General features: G+C 44.2%; 1 long non-coding RNA gene across 1 annotated transcript in view; it reads right to left on the bottom strand.

The window, feature by feature from the left end:
* Positions 1 to 8,784: 8,784 nt before the first annotated feature.
* Positions 8,785 to 23,513, bottom strand: part of LOC142741077 (uncharacterized) — a 47,169-nt gene continuing 32,440 nt past the window's right edge. Inside the window, exon 3 of the long non-coding RNA XR_012880992.1 lies at positions 8,785 to 8,843. This is a non-coding gene — a long non-coding RNA (uncharacterized LOC142741077). The remainder of the gene's footprint in view (positions 8,844 to 23,513) is intronic.

Here is a 23,513-nt window from a genome sequence, read left to right as displayed (position 1 = left end):
GCAAAGGCGGCATGGCACCGAAAAACAATCCAGCAAAATCCGTGCTCCAAAATCCAAATGGCGCTACTTCCCTTCTGAGCGCTGCCATGGGTCCAATCAGCAGTTTATTACCACATATGGGGTATTGCCGTAATCAGGAGAAAATGCTTTACAAATGTTGTGGTTCTTTTTTCCTTTATTCCTTGTAAAAATGTAACATTTCTATGCTTTTTCAGAAAAAAAAATGATTTTCATTTTCACTGCCTAATTCCACTAAATTCTGCAAAAAAACCTGTGTGGTCAAAATGCTAACTATACCCCTAGATAAATTACTTGAGAGATGTAGTTTCCAAAATGGGGTCACTTTTGTAGGGTTTCCCCTGTTTTGGTCTCTCCAGGGCGTTGCAAACGCGACATGTCACCGAAAACCAATCCAGCAAAATCTGTGCTCCAAAATCCAAATGGCACTCCTTCCCTTCTGAGCCCTGCTGTGGGTCCAATCAGCAGTTTATTACCACATATGGGATATTGCTGTAATCAGGAGACATTGCTTTACAAATGTTGGGGTGATTTTCTTCATTATTCCTCGTAAATATTACAAATTTCTATGTTTTTTCAGAAAAAAAGTAGATTTTAATTTTTACAGACTAATTCCAATATATTTAGCGAAAAACCTGTGCAGTCAAAATGCTAACTATACCCCTAGATAAATTCCTTGATAGGTGTAGTTTCCAAAATGGGGTCACTTTTGGAGGGTTTCCCCTGTTTTGGTCCCTCCAGGGTGTTGCAAACGCGACATGGAACCGAAAACCAATCCAGCAAAATCCGTGCTCCAAAATCCAAATGGCGCTCCTTCCCTTCTGAGCCTTGCTGTGGGTCCAATCAGCAGTTTATTACCACATATGGGATATTGCCGTAATCGGGAGACATTGCTTTACATATGTTGGGGTGCATTTTCTATAGTATCTCTTGTAAATATTAAAAATTTCTATGTTTTTTCAGAAAAAAGTAGATTTTCATTTTTACACACTAATTCTGATAAATTTAGCGAAAAACCTGTGCGGTCAAAATGCTAACTATACACCTAGATAAATTCCTTGAGGGGTGTAGTTTCCAAAATGGGGTAACTTTTGGGGTGTTTCCACTGTTTTGGCACCACAAGACCTCTTAAAACCTGACAAGGTGCCTAAAATATTTTCTAAAAAAAAGGAGGCCCAAAATCCACTAGGTGCTCCTTTGCTTCTGAGGCTGGTGCTTCAGTCCATTATCACACTAAGGCCACATGTGGGATATTTCTAAAAACTGCAGAATCTGGGCAATAAAATATTGAGTTGCATTTCTCTGGTAAAACCTTCTGTGTTACAAAAAAAAAATGTATTAGAAATGAATTTCGGCAAAAAAAAATTAATTTGTAAATTTCACCTCTACTTTGCTTTAATTCCTGTGAAACGCCTAAAGAGTTAAAACACTTTGTGAATGCTGATTCGAATACCTTGAGGGGTGCAGTTTTAAAAATGGGGTGACTTCTGGCGATTTTCTAATATATAAGGCCCTCAAAGCCACCTCAGAACTGAACTGGTCCCTGAAAAAATAGGCTTTTGAAATTTTCTTGAAAATATGAGAAATTGCGGCTAAAGTTCTAAGCCTTGTAATGTCCTAGAAAAATAAAAGGATGTTCAAAAAACGATGCAAACATAAAGTACACATATGGGAAATGTTAACTAGTAACTATTTTGTGTGGTATTACTATCTGTTTTACAAGCAGATACGTTTAAATTTAGAAAAATTCTAATTTTTGCAATTTTTTTCTAAATTGTGGTGTTTTTCAGAAATAAATACCAAAATTATCGAGAACATTTTTTCACTAACATAAAGTACAACATGTCACGAGAAAACAATCTCAGAATCGCTTGGATAGGTAAAAGCATTCCAACGTTATTACCACATAAAGTAACACATGTCAGATTTGAAAAAATTGGCTGGGTCCTGAAGGCCAAAACAGGCTGGATCTTGAAGGGGTTAAGAGCTTAATAAAACTAGTTTCAATACAATAAAGCTCATATCCAACTACCTTAATTCATTTACCCTTCCTTAACAATTAACAATGTCACTTGTTGTGATAATTGACTTTTAAGTCCTAAAGCTGGTTACATGAATACAATGGGGGACTTTATTAAGACTGGCATTTCATATGCCAATGTTAAAGGCATGGTGTCGCCCCAAAAACATGTTTTTTTTTTAAAATTTAAACATTTAGTGTGTGGGTGATTAAACATTGTTCAAATTTTTTTTATTTTTTTCGCGAGTCAGGAAATATTATAAATTTTTTCAAATTTATAATACTACCCATTTTTGGTCACTAGATGGAGCTGTTTGGAGCTAGTTCCCAAAATTGCAGCATTGCAACATTGGGTTAAAAGCTATCGCTCTAGTGAGCTCTCAGCAATCCCCCCTCCTTTATCCTGGCTAGTGCCGGGATAAACGAGGGGTTTGAAAGGTTTAACCTCCTACACTGTGTGTCGCCATTTTTTGAGGTAACCCACAGTGTAGTAGGTTTACATGCAGTAGTAAACACACACAAACACTAACATACATTGAAATCGCTTACCTGCTCCTGCCGCCGCGGCCCGTCCGCTCCCTTTGCTGCCGCTGTTCCATGTGCACTTGTCCGGAAGCCGCGACCGGAAGTAGTAATATTACTGTCCAGCCGCGACTTCCGGTCCACAGGAAAATGGCGCCGGACGGCGCCAATTTCGAATAGGACTGTGTGGGAGCGGCGCATGCGCAGTTCCCACACAGACGCCGTACACGGCAGTCAATGGGACGGGAGCCGTTCGCAGTCCCTATGGGACTGTGGCTGCCGTATTCCATGTCTGTGTGTGTCGTTAATCGACACACACAGAAATGGAACAAAAAATGGCAGCCCCCATAGGGAAGAAAAAGTGTGAAAATAAGAAACAGTAAAACACAAACACACAAATGAAAATAAACGTTTATATTAAGGCACTAACATCTTTAACATATAAACAAATTATTTGTGATGACACTGTTCCTTTAAACAGAAGCCTGTAGTAGTAAGTTGTGATAAATTTAATAAGAAGCGGACAGCTCTTAATAAATTTGGCGCAACATGGGCTGTCAGAGCTCCACAAACACAAATGTCACGAAGCGGGTTAGTGGACCCACTAGGCCGTACCGCCGTAGCGGGAAGGCAGCTGGACAAATCGCAGGAAACCCCAGAAATACAATGTCCCGCACTAGGGTACCTGAATAGTCCAGATGGTGGCCGCAGCTCTGGCACAGATGAGATGGGTGCAGCGGATGGCGCCAAACGTGGCGGATGACACAGGAGCCGCAAGTTGCGCCAGACATGGCGGATTCCTCCGGACGTGGCAGATGATACAGGACGTGGCAGATTCCTCTGGACGTGGCAGATGACACAGGACGTGGCAGATTCCTCTGGAAGTGGCAGATGACACAGGACGTGGCAGATTCCTCTGGACGTGGCAGATGACACAGGACGTGGCAGATTCCTCTGGACGTGGCAGATTCCTCTGGACGTGGCAGATTCCACTGGACGTGGCAGATTCCTCTGGACGTGGCAGATTCCTCTGGACGTGGCAGATTCCACTGGACGTGGCAGATTCCACAGGACATGGCACGACTTGATACTAAGGCAAAGCATGGAAACAGGAACGGGGAACAAGGCACGGGTAACAACAGGAACGGGAAACACTAAGGGACCATTTGCAAGACAGACTGTGAAAACGAACAATGCTCAGGCAAGGATTAGAAGGCCAGGGGCCTTCTTATAGACCAGGAAATCGTGGCAGTTGATGATGATGACGATTTCCTTATTGCGCGCACTAGCCCTTTAAGGCCGGGCGCGAGCGTGCGCGCGCACCCTACGGGACACAGCCAAACAGAGTGGAAGTGAGCGCTGGCGTCTCCTAGGAGGGAGACGGGGACCAGCGCTCACAGATCCATGGCTGCGGGCGTCGGGAGGTGAGTGAACCAGGAAGATACTGAGGCGGCACTCTTCTCCTAGTATCCGCCTTACGCTTCATGCTCTCTACCGCCAGCAAAATAGGGGACCGGGTCTGTTGCCAGATTCGCAGGAAGTCCCCATATGCAGAGTCAGCAGCGGGTACCTGAGATGAAGTCGACACAGGAAGAGGGACTCTGGGATGTTGACTGTACACGATGTGAAATGGAGTGGAAGTGGTGGACTCACTTGTGTGGTTGTTGTATGAAAACTCGGCCCATGGAGAAGCTGTACCCAGTTATCATGCTGTGAAGAGATGAAGTGGCGGAGATAATTTTCCATGATCTGGTTGATCCTCTCAACTTGCCCATTGGATTGGGGGTGATAGGCTGAGGAAAAGTCCAAACTCACATCCAGGAGTTTACAGAGGGCTCTCCAGAACTTAGACGTAAACTGAACCCCCCGGTCAGACACAATGTGAAGAGGCAAGCCATGCAAGCGAAAGATGTGCTGAATGAAGAGACTCGCCAGACGAGGAGCAGAAGGTAGGCCGGTCAGTGGGATAAAATGAGCCATCTTAGAGAACCGGTCCACCACCACCACCCAGACAGTGTTACATCCTGCCTAGGGGGGAAGGTCTGTGACGAAGTCCATCGCAATGTGCTACCAGGGGGCACTGGGTACAGGCAGAGGTTGAAGCAGGCCGGCAGGCTTGCTGTGAGTCACTTTGTTAGAGGCACACACCGTGCAAGCAGAGACAAAGTCCAGAACATCTTTAGGTAGCGTGGGCCACCAGAAGTGACGAGCAATCAGGTCTTGGGTTTTACGGACACCGGCGTGCCAAGCCAGTTTAGAACTGTGTTCCCAGCGGAGAAATATTTTTCTGTCTGCCAACCGAACAAAAGTCCTCCCAGGAGGGATGTCTCTAATCTGCAGAGGATTAGCAGTGACAATGCAGGACGGGTCTATGATGGTCTGAAGGGACTCCACCGAGTCTTCCGTCTCAAACAATCTGGACAGGGCATCGGCCCTCACATTCTTGTCCGCGGGACGGTAGTGGAGCAGAAACTGAAAACGGGTGAAGAACAGCGACCACCTGGCTTGACGAGGATTCAGTCTTTGAGCGGACTGAAGGTAAGTAAGATTCTTGTGGTCGGTGAAGATCAGGATGGGGTGAGCAGCGCACTCCAGAAGATGTCTCCACTCCTCCAGAGCCAACTTGACGGCCAGCAGCTCCCGATCTCCAATGGAGTAATTGCGCTCAGCAGAGGAAAACAGTCTTGAGTAGTAGCCACATACTACTGCCTTTCCTTTGGAGCTCCTCTGGAACAGAAGTGCACCTGCACCAACAGAGGAAGCGTCCACTTCCAGTGAGAACTGCCGAGATACGTCAGGATGATGGAGGATCGAGGCTGAAGTGAAGGATTTCTTGAGGCTAATAAATGCGGACTCTGCCTCTGGAGTCCACACCTTGGCGTTCACACCCTTCTTGGGTCGAGATGGGAGCCATCAGAGAAGAAAAGTTAGGAATAAACTGCCGGTAGAAATTGGCGAATCCCAGGAACCGCTGTATGGCCCTTAAGCCTTGGGGATGTGGCCACTCCAGGACAGCCTTCACTTTCTCAGGATCCATCTTGAGGCCTTCATCCGAGATGATGTAGCCCAGGAAGGGCAGAGAGTTCTTCTCAAAGACGCACTTCTCCAACTTGGCGTATAAATGATTCTCCCTCAATCGTAGTAGAACCTGACGGACATGCCTCCGATGAGTCGTCGGATCTGGGGAGAAAATCAAAATATCATCGAGATAAACAACAACACAGACATAGAGTAGATCCCGGAAGATATCGTTAACGAACTCATGAAACACTGCGGGAGCGTTACACAGGCCGAAGGGCATCACCAGGTATTCGTAGTGCCCATCCCGGGTGTTAAATGCTGTCTTCCATTCATCACCCAGGCGAATCCGGACTAGATTTTAAGTCCCACGCAGGTCTAGCTTAGAAAAAAATTTGGCCCCTCGTATGCGTTCAAACAGCTCAGAGATGAGAGGCAGCGGGTATTTGTTTTTGACTGTGATCAGGTTGAGGCCCCGGTAGTCAATGCAGGGACGAAGGGATCCATCCTTCTTTTTAACGAAGAAGAATCCAGCCCCGGCCGGGGAGGAAGATTTTCGTATAAAACCCCTCTCCAGATTCTCCTTGATATAGGCCGACATGGATAGAGACTCAGGCAAGGAGAGAGGATATACCCGTCCACGGGGGAGAGAGGCATTAGGAACCAGTTCAATGGGGCAGTCATAGGACCGATGTGGAGGCAGCGTCTCAGCCTCCTTTTTGCTGAAAACATCTGCATACTGAGCAAAACGGGGAGGCAGTCCTGCCAACGACTGAGGCAGAGGAGGCTTGACAGGATGGATCTGCACCAGACAACGACCATGGCACTTGGAGCCCCATTGGAGAACCTCTCCAGAATTCCAGTCCAGGACTGGGGCATGTAGTTGAAGCCAAGGCAGGCCCACCAAAACAGGATTGATGGCCTTGGGCAAAACAAGGAAAGAAATATATTCAGAATGAAGTACTCCAACCTGGAGCTTCAACGGCTTGGTTTTAGAGATAATCGGATCAGGCAGAGGCAATCCATTAACTGAGGCAACAGCAGAGATGTCTACAGGGGAACTGTGGGAACTGAAGATGATCCACCAGCTCTTTCTGGATGAAGTTTGCAGCAGAGCCAGAGTCAAGATAGGCAGAAACTTGATGCGTCCTCTCGCCGGATACCAGGGTCACAGGAATAGTCAATTTGGAAGCGAATGCTCTGTTAGGCTCCGTTCCACCTAGGGTCGTCTCTCCAACCAATCCTAGGCAAGGGGGTCTCTCTGGCTTCTGGGGACACAGACGCACAATATGGCCTCCATGGCCGCAATACAAACAAAGTCCAGAAGTGCGTCTGCGTTGTCTCTCTTGGGTAGACAATTTGACATAATTGCCCTGCATCGGATCCTCTGGTGGGATGACTGAGGAGGATTGCGGGACAGCAGAATCCAGCCTGGGGAGATCTCTCCCCCGGAGAACCTCTTGGGAACGTTCCCGGATCCTTATGTCGACACGGGAGGCGAGTAGGATAAGATAGTCCAGGGTGGATGGCAGATCACGAGCAGCCAGCTCGTCCTTGATCCCTAAAGACAGTCCCTGCCAGAATGTAGCAACCAAAGCCTCGTTGTTGCAGGACAATTCAGCAGCCAGGATACGGAACTGGATGGCATACTCGCCCACGGAGAGGTCTCCCTGGTGTAGGGTTAGAAAAGATGCAGCAGCCGAAGAAACTCTTCCAGGTTCCTCAAAGATCGAGCGGAAGGTCCGAAAGAAGCACTGCAAGTCCCGGGTCTCTGGTCCCTGATGTTCCCACAGAGGATTGGCCCATGCCAGGGCTTTGCCAGTAAGGAAAGAGATGATGAAGGCGATCCTGACATCATCCGAACAGAAGGACCTGGCATGAAGTCTGAAATGGATCAGGCACTGATTCGAAAATCCCCTGCAGGACCTCGGATCTCCATCATAGCGTGGAGGTAGCGGCAAAAAACACAGGGGGTTGGTACCGGTACAGATAGGAAGGGTAGCAGGCGGAACCGCAGGAACGGGTGCGGTGATGACTGTGGTTGGAGCAAGCAACCGATGGGCTATGGCGTTCACCGACAGGAGGAGCTGGTCTTGTCGTGACTGGAGATCCTCCATCTCAGCCAGCATGGCTTGTGTCATCAAAGTCTCAGGTTGACCAGCGGGGTCCATGGCCTGAGCGTACTGTCACGAAGCGGGTTAGTGGACCCACTAGGCCGTACCGCCGTAGCGGGAAGGCAGCTGGACAAACCGCAGGAAACCCCAGAAATACAATGTCCCGCACAAGGGTACCTGAATAGTCCAGATGGTGGCTGCAGCTCTGGCACAGATGGGATTGGTGCAGCGGATGGCGCAAAACGTGGCGGATGACACAGGAGCCGCAATTTGCGCCAGACGTGGCGGATTCCTCCGGACGTGGCAGATGACACAGGACGTGGCAGATTCCTCCGGACGTGGCAGATTCCTCTGGACGTGGCAGATGACACAGGACGTGGCAGATTCCTCTGGTTGTGGCAGATGACACAGGACATGGCAGATTCCTCTGGTTGTGGCAGATGACACAGGACGTGGCAGATTCCTCTGGACGTGGCAGATTCCACTGGACGTGGCAGATTCCACAGGACGTGGCACGACTTGATACTAAGGCAAAGCACGGAAACAGGAACGGGGAACAAGGCACGGGTAACAACAGGAACGGGAAACACTAAGGGACCATTTGCAAAACAGACTGGGAAAACGAACAACGCTCAGGCAAGGATTAGAAGGCCAGGGGCCTTCTTACAGACCAGGAAATCGTGGCAGTTGATGATGATGATGACGATTTCCTTATTGCGCGCACTGGCCCTTTAAAGCCGGGCGCGAGCGTGCGCGCGCACCCTACGGGACACAGCCGAACGGAGCGGAAGTGAGCGCTGGCGTCTCCTAGGAGGGAGACGGGGACTAGCGCTCACAGATCCATGGCTGCGGCCGTCGGGAGGTGAGTGAACGCGACGGCCAGTGGCCATGGACGCTACAGCAAAGATATCCCAGATACAAACTTGCATAGAGTTCCGCTATAATTTTCACCAATTTCTGGTGTGACTTATATTGAATCTGTCTTGCAGCAGGACCCCCCTACCACTGGGACCCACTTCCTGTTTAAAAAGAAAAAGCAGCATAAATTTCCAAAATGTTTTATTTTTACTTATTTTTTTTTACATTTAAAAACACTGGCCTCTTCCATTTCTCCTCTAGTCGTCCGTCCATCCCCACAATAGGTGTGTTTTCTGCCATTTTAGGTAGAAAAAGAAAATAATCAATTTGCTTATCATTTATGAAAACAGAACCGATAAAAACAAGGGGACATATACAAAAACACAGAAAAAGGCCATACTTACAAATGGACACAGCCAGGTCAGAAACGCTGATGAAAGGGTGAGCAGGTGCTTTAAATAATAATAGCCACTCCCACTAGTCTTGAGGGGAGTGGTGTGTCGTGAATGGGATGTGTAGTAAGAAATAATAAATGAATAGTGTGTGTGCAAGTGTAATACTATAAGTGAAATATAGGGGGCAGTAATGAGTGAAGTGCCTCAATAGAAATTTAGGCAAAGTAGCAGGAGGGTATAGTATGCAGCTTCTCAAAATTTAACTTGGAGAGCTGTCTGGTTTGTATTTTAATAGTAACTTTGTATCTATCAAGTTTAATCACACAGTATTAAAACATACGTAAGGAGCATAGTTACATATCAGCATTAAATACACATGGGAAGAACTTATCATTGTCAAACCTTGTTCTTAAAGCTTAAAAAAATTGTTTCACTTTATTAAAGATCATATCCGACTATTACCATAACAATTGACAAAGTCACTTGTTGTTAGAATTGACTTTTAAATCCCAAAAAATCCTAAATATAAACATATAGAGGTGTTTATTAATACTGGCCTATCATATGTCAGTGTTAAACAGTAGCCTGCAGGAGTAAGTTGCCATAAATTTGAGAAAACTTGGGCTCTCAAGGCACCACGAACTGAAAGCTACGCCAGATACGATCTGGCATAGATTTCCGCTATAATTTATGCCAATACCTGGCTTAATTTATAGTAAATCTGTCGAGCAGCAGGACCCCACCTCCCACTGTTGCATGAAACCAATCGGATGAATTTAGTAAGACTGGTGTTTTTATATGCCAATATTAAACAGAAGCCCGCTGTAATAAGCATTTAACTATTCAGACCCTGGCCTAGAGCATCGGTAGCACTCTATCCAGGGAATTCAGTACAAGTGGGGCATTAGACCTTACCGTCCTTATATGGACAGTGACGTCAGGGGCTCCCTATAGAAGTCGAGTCCCCAGGCACAGCTTTTCCAATACTCTGGTCTGGGACACTCGCATTACAAAGCCCCTCATGTCACTGTCGATACATGGACAGTAATATCAGGGGATCCTACAGCAGCAGAATCCCCAGCTAGATGCTTTGGCCATATCTGGACATTGACGTCAAGGGCTTCTTCCCGGAGAGGAACCACTGGCCAGAGCGTTGCCGATGCTCTGGCCTCAAATTCTCGCATTACAAAGCCCCTAACTTCACTGTCCATGTACGGACAGTAACGTCAAGGGTTCCTCCATGAGCAGAATCCCTAGCCAGTGCATTGCCGACGTTTTGGCAGGGGATTCCAGCATCTCAAAGCCTTTAACGTCACTGTCCATATATGGACAGTGACGTCAGGGCATCCCTCCAGGAGCGGAATCCCTAGCCAAAGCAATGCCGGAGTTCTGACCTAGGGTTTTGGCATCTTAAAGCTCCAGACATCACTGTCCATCTATGGACAGTGTTGTCAGGGGCTTCCCTAGGAGCAGAATCCCCAGCCAGACCGTTGCTAATGTCAGGGGCTTTCCCGAGCCTTGTGCTTAAATTAACGCTGTGCCCGGGGAGTTCGGGTGACATATGGCTGCCAGTGCTCCACAAACTGAAATCTACGCCAGCTAGAAAAGATTTCCGCTATAATTTCCGCTGGTGTAAATTATATTAAATCTGTCATGCAGGAGATACCCTCTCTCGCTGGTACCGACTTACTATTTGAAAAGACATAAAAACAGCATCAATTCTCAAAAAGCTAAAATTTTTACTCAAAACGGGTGTGTGCCAAAATTTCCCATTACAATACTTTACAATATCATGTATTATAAAAACATTTACTTTTGAGCTACTTTGCCTAAATTGTTAGCAAATGGAATAAAAAACACAGAGGAAATTTTTTTTATTAAAAAACTACGGCCTCCTCCGTTTCCCCTATAGCCGTCCTTTCCGTGTTTTCTGCCATTTTAGGTAGAAAAAAAATTCTGTTTGCTCACCATTTAGGCAAAGTAGCAGGAGGGTATATTATGCAGCTTCTCAAACTCTACCTTGTGCTGTGTGGTTTGTATTTTAAGGCTTGGTTCACACGACCTATTTTCAGACGTAAACGAGGCGTATTATGCCTTGTTTTACGTCTGAAAATAGGGCTACAATACGTCGGTAAACATCTACCCATTCATTTGAAAGGGTTTGCCGACGTACTGTGCAGACAACCTGTCATTTACGCGTCGTCGTTTGACAGCTGTCAAACGACGACGCGTAAAAATACAGCCTCCTCAAAAGAAATGCAGGACACTTCTTTCAGACGTAATTTGAGCCGTTCTTCATTGAACTCAATGAAGCACAGCTCAAAATTTACGGCTGTCAGAGAAGCCTCGCAAAATGCGAGGAGGAGCATTTACGGCTGAAACGAGGCAGTTGTTTTCTCCTGAAAACAGTCTGTCATTTCAGACGTAAAAGCCAGCTACTGTGTACTCATACCCTAATAGTAACTTTTTAATCTAAATTAACTTTTAAGGCTGGGTTCACACTACCTATTTTCAGGCGTAAACGAGGCGTATTATGCCTCGATTTACGCCTGAAAATACGGCTCCAATACGTCGGCAAACATCTGCCTATTCATTTGAATGGGTTTGCCGACGTACTGTGCCGACGACCTGTAATTTACGCGTCGTCGTTTGACAGCTGTCAAACGACGACGCGTAGAATGTCTGCCTCGTCAAAGAAGTGCAGGACACTCTTTGGACGTTTTTGGAGCCGTTTTCTCATAGACTCCAATGAAAACAGCTCCAAAAACAGACGTAAAAAACTCAGCGAAAACGGCGCGAAAAACGCGAGTTGCTCAAAAAACTTCTGAAAATCAGGGACTATTTTCCCTTGAAAACAGCTCCGTATTTTCAGACGTTTTTGGTCACTACGTGTGCACATACCCTTAGGGTATGTTCACACGCTAGCTGTCATTTACGGCTGAAATGACAGCCTGTTTTCAGAAGAAAACAGCTGCGTCGTTTCAGCCGTAAATGCTCCTCCTCGCATTTTGCGAGCCGTCTGAGACGCTTGTAAATCTTGAGCTGTGCTTCATTGAGTTCAATGAAGAACAGCTCAAATTACGTGGCAAAGAAGTGCCCTGCACTTCTTTGCCGAGGCAGTCCATATACGCGTCGTCGTTTGACAGCTGTCAAACGACGACGCGTAAATTACAGGTCGTCTGCACAATACGTCGGCAAACCCATTCAAATGAATGGGCAGATGTTTGCCGATGTATTGGAGCCCTATTTTCAGATGTAAAACGAGGCATAATACGCCTCGTTTACGTCTGAAAATAGGTCGTGTGAACCCAGCCTCACTCTGCCTGACTTGGTATTTATTTGTTCAGAGTTTCAAGCTCACATTGACTTGGTCCTCCCCTATAGGACCTCTCTATCTGTTGAACTAAGTATCATTACTAAAACTTATCTGAATCTGATTCTTAAACATCTAGCTATTACTTTTGGTCATACAGTACTGTCAGTCAAGCATATCAAGTTCAATCACACAATATTAAAATAAGTAAGGAGCATGGATACATATCAGCATTACATACACATGGGAAGAACTTTTTATTGTCAAACCTTGCTCTAAAGAGCTTAAAAAAACAAATACTTTCAATTCATTAAAGCTCATATCCAACTACCTTAATTCATTTACCCTACTTTAACAACTAACAATGTTACTTGTTGTGATGATTGACTTTTAAGTCCTAAAGCTGGTTACATGAATGCAATGGGGGAATTTATTAGGACTGGCATGTCATATACCGGTTTTAAACAGAAACCTCCAGAAGTAAGTGGCCATAAATCTACTAAGAAGCGGATGGCTCTTCATAAATCTGCCGCAACATGGGCTGTCAGGGCTCCACAAACTCAAAGCTATGCCAGATACAAGCTTGCATAGATTTCCGCTATAATTTACACCAATTTCTGTTGTGTTTATATTAAATCTGTCGTGCAGCAGAACCGCCTACCGCTGGGACCCACTTCCTGTTTGGAAAAAGGCGAAAGCAGCATAATTTTTGCCCAAAAAAAATTTTTTTTTAAAAACAGGCGTGCACCATAATTTGCAACTTTTTTTCTGTCAGATAACTACCGCAAGATATTTGATAAGTCTCCCTCAATGTCTTTATTTTGACCCGTTACATTGCTTTACAGAATCAAGTATTATAAACACATCTACTTTTGAGTTACTTTGCCAAAATTGTCAGCAAATAGAATAAAAAACACCTAGGAAAAAAAATGCAATTTAAAAACACCGTCCTCCTCCATTTCCCCTCTAGCCGTCCTTACCATCTCCAATATAGGTGTGTTTTCTGCCATTTTAGGTAGAAAATGAAAATAATCAATTTGCTTACCATTTACGCAAAGTAGCAGGAGAGTATAGTATGCAGCTTCTCAAACTCTAACTTGGTAGGGAGCTGTCTGTTTTTTGTTTTTTTAATAGTAACTTTTTATCTAGTCTAGAACATCATATTCAATCACACAATATTAAAACATACGTAAGAAGCATGATTATATATCAGCATGGCTCTTAATAAATTTGACACAACTTTGGCTGTCAAGGCTCCACAAACTGAAATCGACGCCAGAAACAATCTGCCATGGATTTCCGCTATAATTTCCGCCAATGCCTGATGTAACTTATAGTAAATCTGTCGAGCAAGAGGACCTCACCTCCCGTTGTTGCATATAACCAATGGGTGGAATTAAAAAACACTGCAATTTTTATACGCCAATATTAAACCAAAGCCTACTGAAATAAGCTTTGAACTATTCGGACCCCGGCCTAGAGCATCGGTAGCACTCTGGCCGGGGATTCAAGTACTAGTGGGGCCCCTGACGTTACCGCCTTTTTATGGACAATGACGTCAGGGGTTCCCTCTAGAAGTCGAGTCCCCAGCCACAGCTTTGCCAATGGTCTGGTCTGGGACACTTGCATTAGAAAGCCCCTCACGCCACTGTCGATACATGGACAGTAAAGTCAGGGGATCCTACAGAAGCAGAATCCCCGGCTAGAGCGTTGCCGACGCTTTGGCCGGCGATTCCGGCATCTCAAAGCCCCTAACATCACTGTCCATATCTGGACATTGACGTCAAGGGCTCCTTCCAGGAGCGGAATCACTGGCCAGAGCATTGGCAACGCTCTGGCCTGAAATTCTCGCACTACAAAGCCCTTATTATTACTATCTATGTAACGTCAAGGTTTCCTCTAGGAGCAGAATCCCTGGCCAGAGCATTGCCACTGCTCTGGTCGGGGATTCCAACATCTCAAAGCCTCTAACGTCACTGTCCATATTTTGACCCTGGCATCAGAATCTCCCTCCAGGAGCGGAATCCCCAGCTAGAGCAATGCCGAGGTTCTGGCCTAGGATTTCGGCATCTTAAAGCTCCTGAACTCACAGTCCATTTATGGATAGTGTCAGGATCTCCTCAAGGAGCGGAATTCCCAGCCAGAGCGTTGCCAACGTTCTGCCTGTGGATTCTGAGTTTTTAAGCTCCTAACATCACTGTTCATATATGGACAGTGATGTCAAGGGCCTTCCCAAGACAAGGGCCCCCAGCCAGAGGGCTTTCGATGCTCTGGCTGGGGACTCCATAGTTGAAAGCCCCTGACATCACTGTCCATATATGGAAAGTGACATCACAGGCTCCCTCAAGAACCGGTTTTCCCTGCCACAGCATTGTCGATGCACTGGCTAGGGATTCCAGCATCTCAAATCCTCTAACGTCACTGTCCATATATACACAGTGACGTTAGGGGCTTCCTCCAGGAGCAGAAACCTTGTCCAGAGTGTTGCCGATGTTCTAGCCTAGGATTCCGGCATCTTAAAACCCCTGTAGTCACTGTCCATATATGGACAGTAACGTCAGGGGCTCCTCCAGGGGCCGAATCCCAGGCCAGAGCAATGCTAACGCTCTGGGTGTGGATTCTTGATTTTTTTTTAAGCCCCTAACATCACTGTCCATATATGGACAGTAACGTCAGGGGCTTTCCCGAGCCTAGTGCTTAAAGTAGCTCTGTGCCCGAGAAATTCAGGTGACATATCCAACTGTATGCGTATACAATGGGGTACGTCGAGGCCTTCCGTTGGAGGTATACGTATAGTCTTCTCCCGACGTATACCTCAGATGAAAAGAAAAAACTTAATGTGAACATACTCTAAGAAACCCACAGCTCTGAACAAATTTGGCGCACCTTGGGTGTTCAGTACTCCACAAACAGATACCTACGTCAGCTAGCATAGATTTCAGCTATAATATCCGCTGGTGTAAATTATATTAAATCTGTCATGCAGGAGGTCCCCTCTCCCGCTGGTACCAACTTACTATTTAAAAGATGCGAAAACAGCATAAAGTCTCAAAAAGCTAACAATGTTACTCAAAACAGGCGTGCGTGAAAATTTCCAATTACAATACTTCACAAAATTACGGATTTTAAAAATGTTTACTTTTGAGCTACTTTGCCTAAATTGTTAGCAAATGGAATAAAAGAACACCCAGGAAAAAAAAGCAATTAAAAAACTATGGCCTCCTCCATTTCCCAACTAGCCATCCTTTCCATCTCCAAAATGGTGTGTTTTCTGCCATTTTAGGTAGAAAAAAAAAATCTATTTGCTTACCATTTAGGCAAAGTAGCATTAGAATATAGTATGCAGCTTCTCAAACTCTACCTTGGAGAGCTGTCTGGTTTATATTTTCATAGTAAGTTTTTAATCTAAATTTACTTTTTACTCTGTTTTTTTGGGGTTCAAAATTTCGAGCTCACATTGACTTGGTCCTCCACTATAGGACCTCTCTATCTGTTGAACTAAGTATCATTACTAAAACTTATCTGAATCTGATTCTTAAACATCTAGTTACTACTTCTGATCATACAGTACAGTCAGCCAAGCATACCAAGTTACCAAGTTCAATCACACAATATCAAAATGAGTAAGGAGCATGGATACATATGAGCATTAGATACACATGGGTAGAACTTATCATTGTCAAACCTTGTTCTTAAAGCTTAAAAAAATGGTTTCAATTTATTAAAGATCATATCCGACTACTAAGATAACAATTGACAGACATCAGGGGCTCCTTCCAGGAGAGTAATCACTAACCAGAGCATTGCCGACGCTCTGGCCATGGATTCCTGGGTTTTTAAACTCCTAACATCACTGTCCATATAGTGAAAGTGACATCAAGGGCTTTGCCAAGTCAGGAGTTCCCGGCCAGTGAGTGCTTGCGATGCTCTGGCCGGGGACTCCAGAGTTTAAAGCCAAATATGGATATTTAAAGCCATATATGCACAGTAAAGTGAGAGGCTTTCTCTACAAGCGTAATTCCCGGACACAGCGCTGCCAACGCTCCGACTTGGAATTCTCACATTACAAAGCCCCTAATGTCACTGTCTATGTACAGACAGTAACATCAAGGGATCCTCCAGGAGCAGAATCCATATATGGACAGTGACGTCAGGGGCTCCCTCCAGGAGTGGAATCCCCAGCCAGTGCAATGCCAGTGTTCTGGCCTAGGATTTTGGCATCTTAAAGCTCCTAACGTCAGTGTCCATTTATGGACAGTGTTGTCAGGGGCTTCCCTAGGAGCAGAATCCCCAGTCAGAGCGTTGCTAACGTCAGGGGCTCTCCGGGCCTAGTGCTTAAAGTAACGCTGTGCCCGGGGAGTTCAGGTGATATATCCCACTCTATGCCTATACAGCCTTCCGTTGGAGGTATACGTAGAGACTTCTCCCGACGCATAAAGTCTCAAAAAGCTAACATTTTTACTCAAAACGGGCATACGCCAAAATTTCCCATTACATTACTTTACAATATCATGTATTATAAAGACATTCACTTTTGAGCTACTTTGACTAAATCGTTAGCAAATTGAAAAAAAAAACACCAAGGAAAAAAATGTAATTAAAAAACTACGGCCTCCTCCATTTCCCCTCTAGCCGTCCTTTCCATCTCCAAAATGGTGTGTTTTCTGCCATTTTAGGTAGAAAAAATTCTATTTGCTCACCATTTAGGCAAAGTAGCAGGAGAGTATATTATGCAGCTTCTCAAACTCTACCTTGAAGAGCTGTGTGGTTTGTATTTTAATAGTAACTTTTTAATCTAAATTGACTTTTTACTCTGCCTGACTTGGTATTTATTTGTTCAGAGTTTCAAGCTCACATTGACTTGGTCCTCCCCTATAGGACCTCTCTATCTGTTGAACTAAGTATCATTACTAAAACTTATCTGAATCTGATTCTTAAACATCTAGCCATTACTTCTGATCATGCAGTACTGTCAGGAAAGCATATCAAATTCAATCACACAATATTAAAATAAGTAAGGAGCATGGATACATATCAGCATTACATACACATGGGAAGAACTTTTTATTGTCATACCTTGCGCTAAAGAGCTTAAAAAAAAATACTTTCAATTCATTAAAGCTCATATCCGACTACCTTAATTCATTTACCCTACCTTAACAACTAACAATGTCACTTGTTGTGATAATTGACTTTTAAGTCCTAAAGCTGGTTACATTAATGCAATGGGGGAATTTATTAGGACTGGCATTTCATATACCGGTCTTAAACAGAAACCTTCAGAAGTAAGTTGCCATAGATTTACTAAGAAGCGGACGGCTCTTAATAAATCTGCCGCAACATGGGCTGTCAGGGCTCCACAAACTCAAAGCTACGCCAGATACAAGCTTGCATAGATTTCCGCTATGATTTACACTAATTTCTGTTGTGTTTATATTGAATCTGTCGTGCAGCAGAACCGCCTACCGCTGGGACCCACTTCCTGTTAGGAAAAAGGCGAAAGCAGCATAATTTTCCAAAAAAACCATTCTTTTTTTTAAAACAGGCGTGCAACATAATTTGCTACTTTTCTTCTGTCAGGTAACTACCGCAAGATATTTGATAAGTCTCCCTCAATGTCTTTATTTGGACCCATTACATTGCTTTACAAAATCAAGTATTATAAACACATCTACTTTTGAGTTACTTTGCCAAAATTGTCAGCAAATAGAATAAAAAACACCTAGGAAAAAAAATGCAATTTAAAAACACCGGCCTCCTCCATTTCCCCTCTAGCCGTCCTTTCCATCTCCAATATAGGTGTGTTTTCTGCCATTTTAGGTAGAAAAAGAAAATAACCAATTTGCTTACCATTTACGCAAAGTAGCAGGAGAGTATAGTATGCAGCTTCTCAAACTCTAACTTGGTAGGGAGCTGTCTGTTTTTTGTTTTTTTAATAGTAACTTTTTATCTAGTCTAGAACATCATATTCAATCACACAATATTAAAACATACGTAAGAAGCATGATTATATATCAGCATGGCTCTTAATAAATTTGACACAACTTTGGCTGTCAAGGCTCCACAAACTGAAATCGACGCCAGAAACAATCTGCCATGGATTTCCGCTATAATTTCCGCCAATGCCTGATGTAACTTATAGTAAATCTGTCGAGCAAGAGGACCTCACCTCCCGTTGTTGCATATAACCAATGGGTGGAATTAAAAAAGACTGGCATTTTTAAACGCCAATATTAAACCGAAGCCTACTGAAATAAGCTTTGAACTATTCGGACCCCGGCCTAGAGCATCGGTAGCACTCTGGCCGGGGATTCCAGTACTAGTGGGGCCCCTGACGTTACCGCCTTTTTATGGACAATGACGTCAGGGGTTCCCTCTAGAAGTCGAGTCCCCAGCCACAGCTTTGCCAATGGTCTGGTCTGGGACACTTGCATTAGAAAGCCCCTCACGTCACTGTCGATACATGGACAGTAAAGTCAGGGGATCCTACAGAAGCATAATCCCCGGCTAGAGCGTTGCCGACGCTTTGGCCGGCGATTCCGGCATCTCAAAGCCCCTAACATCACTGTCCATATCTGGACATTGACGTCAAGGGCTCCTTCCAGGAGCGGAATCACTGGCCAGAGCATTGGCAACGCTCTGGCCTGAAATTCTCGCATTACAAAGCCCTTATTATTACTATCTATGTAACGTCAAGGTTTCCTCCAGGAGCAGAATCCCTGGCCAGAGCATTGCCACTGCTCTGGTCGGGGATTCCAACATCTCAAAGCCTCTAACGTCACTGTCCATATTTTGACCCTGGCATCAGAATCTCCCTCCAGGAGCGGAATCCCCAGCTAGAGCAATGCCGAGGTTCTGGCCTAGGATTTCGGCATTTTAAAGCTCCTGAACTCACAGTCCATTTATGGATAGTGTTGTCAGGGTCTCCTCAAGGAGCAGAATTCCCAGCCAGAGCGTTGCCAACGTTCTGCCTGTGGATTCTGAGTTTTTAAGCTCCTAACATCACTGTTTATATATGGACAGTGATGTCAAGGGCCTTCCCAAGACAAGGGCCCCCAGCCAGAGGGCTTTCGATGCTCTGGCTGGGGACTCCATAGTTGAAAGCCCCTGACATCACTGTCCATATATGGAAAGTGACATCACAGGCTCCCTCAAGAACCGGTTTTCCCTGCCACAGCATTGTCGATGCACTGGCTAGGGATTCCAGCATCTCAAATCCTCTAACGTCACTGTCCATATATACACAGTGACGTTAGGGGCTTCCTCCAGGAGCAGAAACCTTGTCCAGAGTGTTGCCGATGTTCTAGCCTAGGATTCCGGCATCTTAAAACCCCTGTAGTCACTGTCCATATATGGACAGTAACGTCAGGGGCTCCTCCAGGGGCCGAATCCCAGGCCAGAGCAATGCTAACGCTCTGGGTGTGGATTCTTGATTTTTTTTTAAGCCCCTAACATCACTGTCCATATATGGACAGTATTGTCAGGGGCTTTCCCGAGCCTAGTGCTTAAAGTAGCTCTGTGCCCGAGAAATTCAGGTGACATATCCCACTGTATGTGTATACAATGGGATACGTCGAGGCCTTCCGTTGGAGGTATACGTATAGTCTTCTCCCGACGTATACCTCAGACGAAAAGAAAAAACTTAATGTGAACATACTCTAAGAAACCCACAGCTCTGAACAAATTTGGCGCACCTTGGGTGTTCAGTGCTCCACAAACAGATACCTACGTCAGCTAGCATAGATTTCAGCTATAATATCCGCTGGTGTAAATTATATTAAATCTGTCATGCAGGAGGTCCCCTCTCCCGCTGGTACCAACTTACTATTTAAAAGATGCGAAAACAGCATAAAGTCTCAAAAAGCTAACAATGTTACTCAAAACAGGCGTGCGTGAAAATTTCCAATTACAATACTGCACAAAATTACGGATTTTAAAAATGTTTACTTTTGAGCTACTTTGCCTAAATTGTTAGCAAATGGAATAAAAGAACACCCAGGAAAAAAAAGCAATTAAAAAACTATGGCCTCCTCCATTTCCCCTCTAGCCATCCTTTCCATCTCCAAAATGGTGTGTTTTCTGCCATTTTAGGTAGAAAAAAAAAAATCTATTTGATTAACCATTTAGGCAAAGTAGCATTAGAATATAGTATGCAGCTTCTCAAACTCTACCTTGGAGAGCTGTCTGGTTTGTATTTTAATAGTAAGTTTTTAATCTAAATTTACTTTTTACTCTGTTTTTTTTTGGTTCAAAATTTCGAGCTCACATTGACTTGGTCCTCCACTATAGGACCTCTCTATCTGTTGAACTAAGTATCATTACTAAAACTTATCTGAATCTGATTCTTAAACATCTAGTTACTACTTCTGATCATACAGTACAGTCAGCCAAGCATACCAAGTTACCTAGTTCAATCACACAATATCAAAATGAGTAAGGAGCATGGATACATATGAGCATTAGATACACATGGGTAGAACTTATCATTGTCAAACCTTGTTCTTAAAGCTTAAAAAAATGGTTTCAATTTATTAAAGATCATATCCGACTACTAAGATAACAATTGACAGACATCAGGGGCTCCTTCCAGGAGAGTAATCACTAACCACAGCATTGCCGACGCTCTGGCCATGGATTCCTGGGTTTTTAAACTCCTAACATCACTGTCCATATAGTGAAAGTGACATCAAGGGCTTTGCCAAGTCAGGAGTTCCCGGCCAGTGAGTGCTTGCAATGCTCTGGCCGGGGACTAAAGAGTTTGGATATTTAAAGCCATATATGCACAGTACAGTGAGAGGCTTTCTCTACAAGCGTAATTCCCGGACACAGCGCTGCCAACGCTCCGACTTGGTATTCTCACATTACAAAGCCCCTAATGTCACTGTTCATGTACAGACAGTAACATCAAGGGATCCTCCAGGAGCATAATCCATATATGGACAGTGACGTCAGGGGCTCCCTCCAGGAGTGGAATCCCCAGCCAGTGCAATGCCAGTGTTCTGGCCTAGGATTTTGGCATCTTAAAGCTCCTAACGTCAGGGTCCATTTATGGACAGTCTTGTCAGGGGCTTCCCTAGGAGCAGAATCCCCAGTCAGAGCGTTGCTAACGTCAGGGGCTTTCCGAACGTAGTGCTTAAAGTAACGCTGTGCCCGGGGAGTTCAGGTGATATATCCCACTCTATGCCTATACAGCCTTCCGTTGGAGGTATACGTAGAGACTTCTCCCGACGCATAAAGTCTCAAAAAGCTAACATTTTTACTCAAAACGGGCATGCGCCAAAATTTCCCATTACATTACTTTACAATATCATGTATTATAAAGACATTTACTTTTGAGCTACTTTGACTAAATCGTTAGCAAATTGAAAAAAAAAACACCAAGGAAAAAAATGTAATTAAAAAACTACGGCCTCCTCCATTTCCCCTCTAGCCGTCCTTTCCATCTCCAAAATGGTGTGTTTTCTGCCATTTTAGGTAGAAAAAATTCTATTTGCTCACCATTTAGGCAAAGTAGCAGGAGGGTATATTATGCAGCTTCTCAAACTCTACCTTGAAGAGCTGTGTGGTTTGTATTTTAATAGTAACTTTTTAATCTAAATTGACTTTTTACTCTGCCTGACTTGGTATTTATTTGTTCAGAGTTTCAAGCTCACATTGACTTGGTCCTCCCCTATAGGACCTCTCTATCTGTTGAACTAAGTATCATTACTAAAACTTATCTGAATCTGATTCTTAAACATCTAGCCATTACTTCTGATCATACAGTACTGTCAGGCAAGCATATCAAATTCAAACACACAATATTAAAATAAGTAAGGAGCATGGATACATATCAGCATTACATACACATGGGAAGATCATTTTATTGTCATACCTTGCGCTAAAGAGCTTAAAAAAAAAATACTTTCAATTCATTAAAGCTCATATCCGACTACCTTAATTCATTTACCCTACCTTAACAACTAACAATGTCACTTGTTGTGATAATTGACTTTTAAGTCCTAAAGCTGGTTACATTAATGCAATGGGGGAATTTATTAGGACTGGCATTTCATATACCGGTCTTAAACAGAAACCTTCAAAAGTAAGTTGCCATAAATTTACTAAGAAGCGGACGGCTCTTAATAAATCTGCCGCAACATGGGCTGTCAGGGCTCCACAAACTCAAAGCTACGCCAGATACAAGCTTGCATAGATTTCCGCTATGATTTACACTAATTTCTGTTGTGTTTATATTGAATCTGTCGTGCAGCAGAACCGCCTACCGCTGGGACCCACTTCCTGTTTGGAAAAAGGCGAAAGCAGCATAATTTTCAAAAAAAAAACATTATTTTTTTTAAAACAGGCGTGCAACATAATTTGCTACTTTTCTTCTGTCAGATAACTACCGCAAGATATTTGATAAGTCTCCCTCAATGTCTTTATTTTGACCCATTACATTGCTTTACAAAATCAAGTATTATAAACACATCTACTTTTGAGTTACTTTGCCAAAATTGTCAGCAAATAGAATAAAAAACACCTAGGAAAAAAAATGCAATTTAAAAACACCAGCCTCCTCCATTTCCCCTCTAGCCGTCCTTTCCATCTCCAATATAGGTGTGTTTTCTGCCATTTTAGGTAGAAAAAGAAAATAATCAATTTGCTTACCATTTACGCAAAGTAGCAGGAGAGTATAGTATGCAGCTTCTCAAACTCTAACTTGGTAGGGAGCTGTCTGTTTTTTGTTTTTTTAATAGTAACTTTTTATCTAGTCTAGAACATCATATTCAATCATACAATATTAAAACATACGTAAGAAGCATGATTATATATCAGCATGGCTCTTAATAAATTTGACACAACTTTGGCTGTCAAGGCTCCACAAACTGAAATCGACGCCAGAAACAATCTGCCATGGATTTCCGCTATAATTTCCGCCAATGCCTGATGTAACTTATAGTAAATCTGTCGAGCAAGAGGACCTCACCTCCCGTTGTTGCATATAACCAATGGGTGGAATTAAAAAGGACTGGCATTTTTATACGCCAATATTAAACCGAAGCCTACTGAAATAAGCTTTGAACTATTCGGACCCCGGCCTAGAGCATCGGTAGCACTCTGGCCGGGGATTCCAGTACTAGTGGGGCCCCTGACGTTACCGCCTTTTTATGGACAATGACGTCAGGGGTTCCCTCTAGAAGTCGAGTCCCCAGCCACAGCTTTGCCAATGGTCTGGTCTGGGACGCTTGCATTAGAAAGCCCCTCACGTCACT

The sequence above is a fragment of the Rhinoderma darwinii genome, chromosome 2 (assembly GCF_050947455.1).
Source record: "Rhinoderma darwinii isolate aRhiDar2 chromosome 2, aRhiDar2.hap1, whole genome shotgun sequence".
Lineage (NCBI taxonomy): Eukaryota > Metazoa > Chordata > Amphibia > Anura > Rhinodermatidae > Rhinoderma > Rhinoderma darwinii.
The sequence above is the reverse complement of the archived record's forward strand: the minus strand, read 5'-3'. Positions and strand labels throughout refer to the sequence as shown.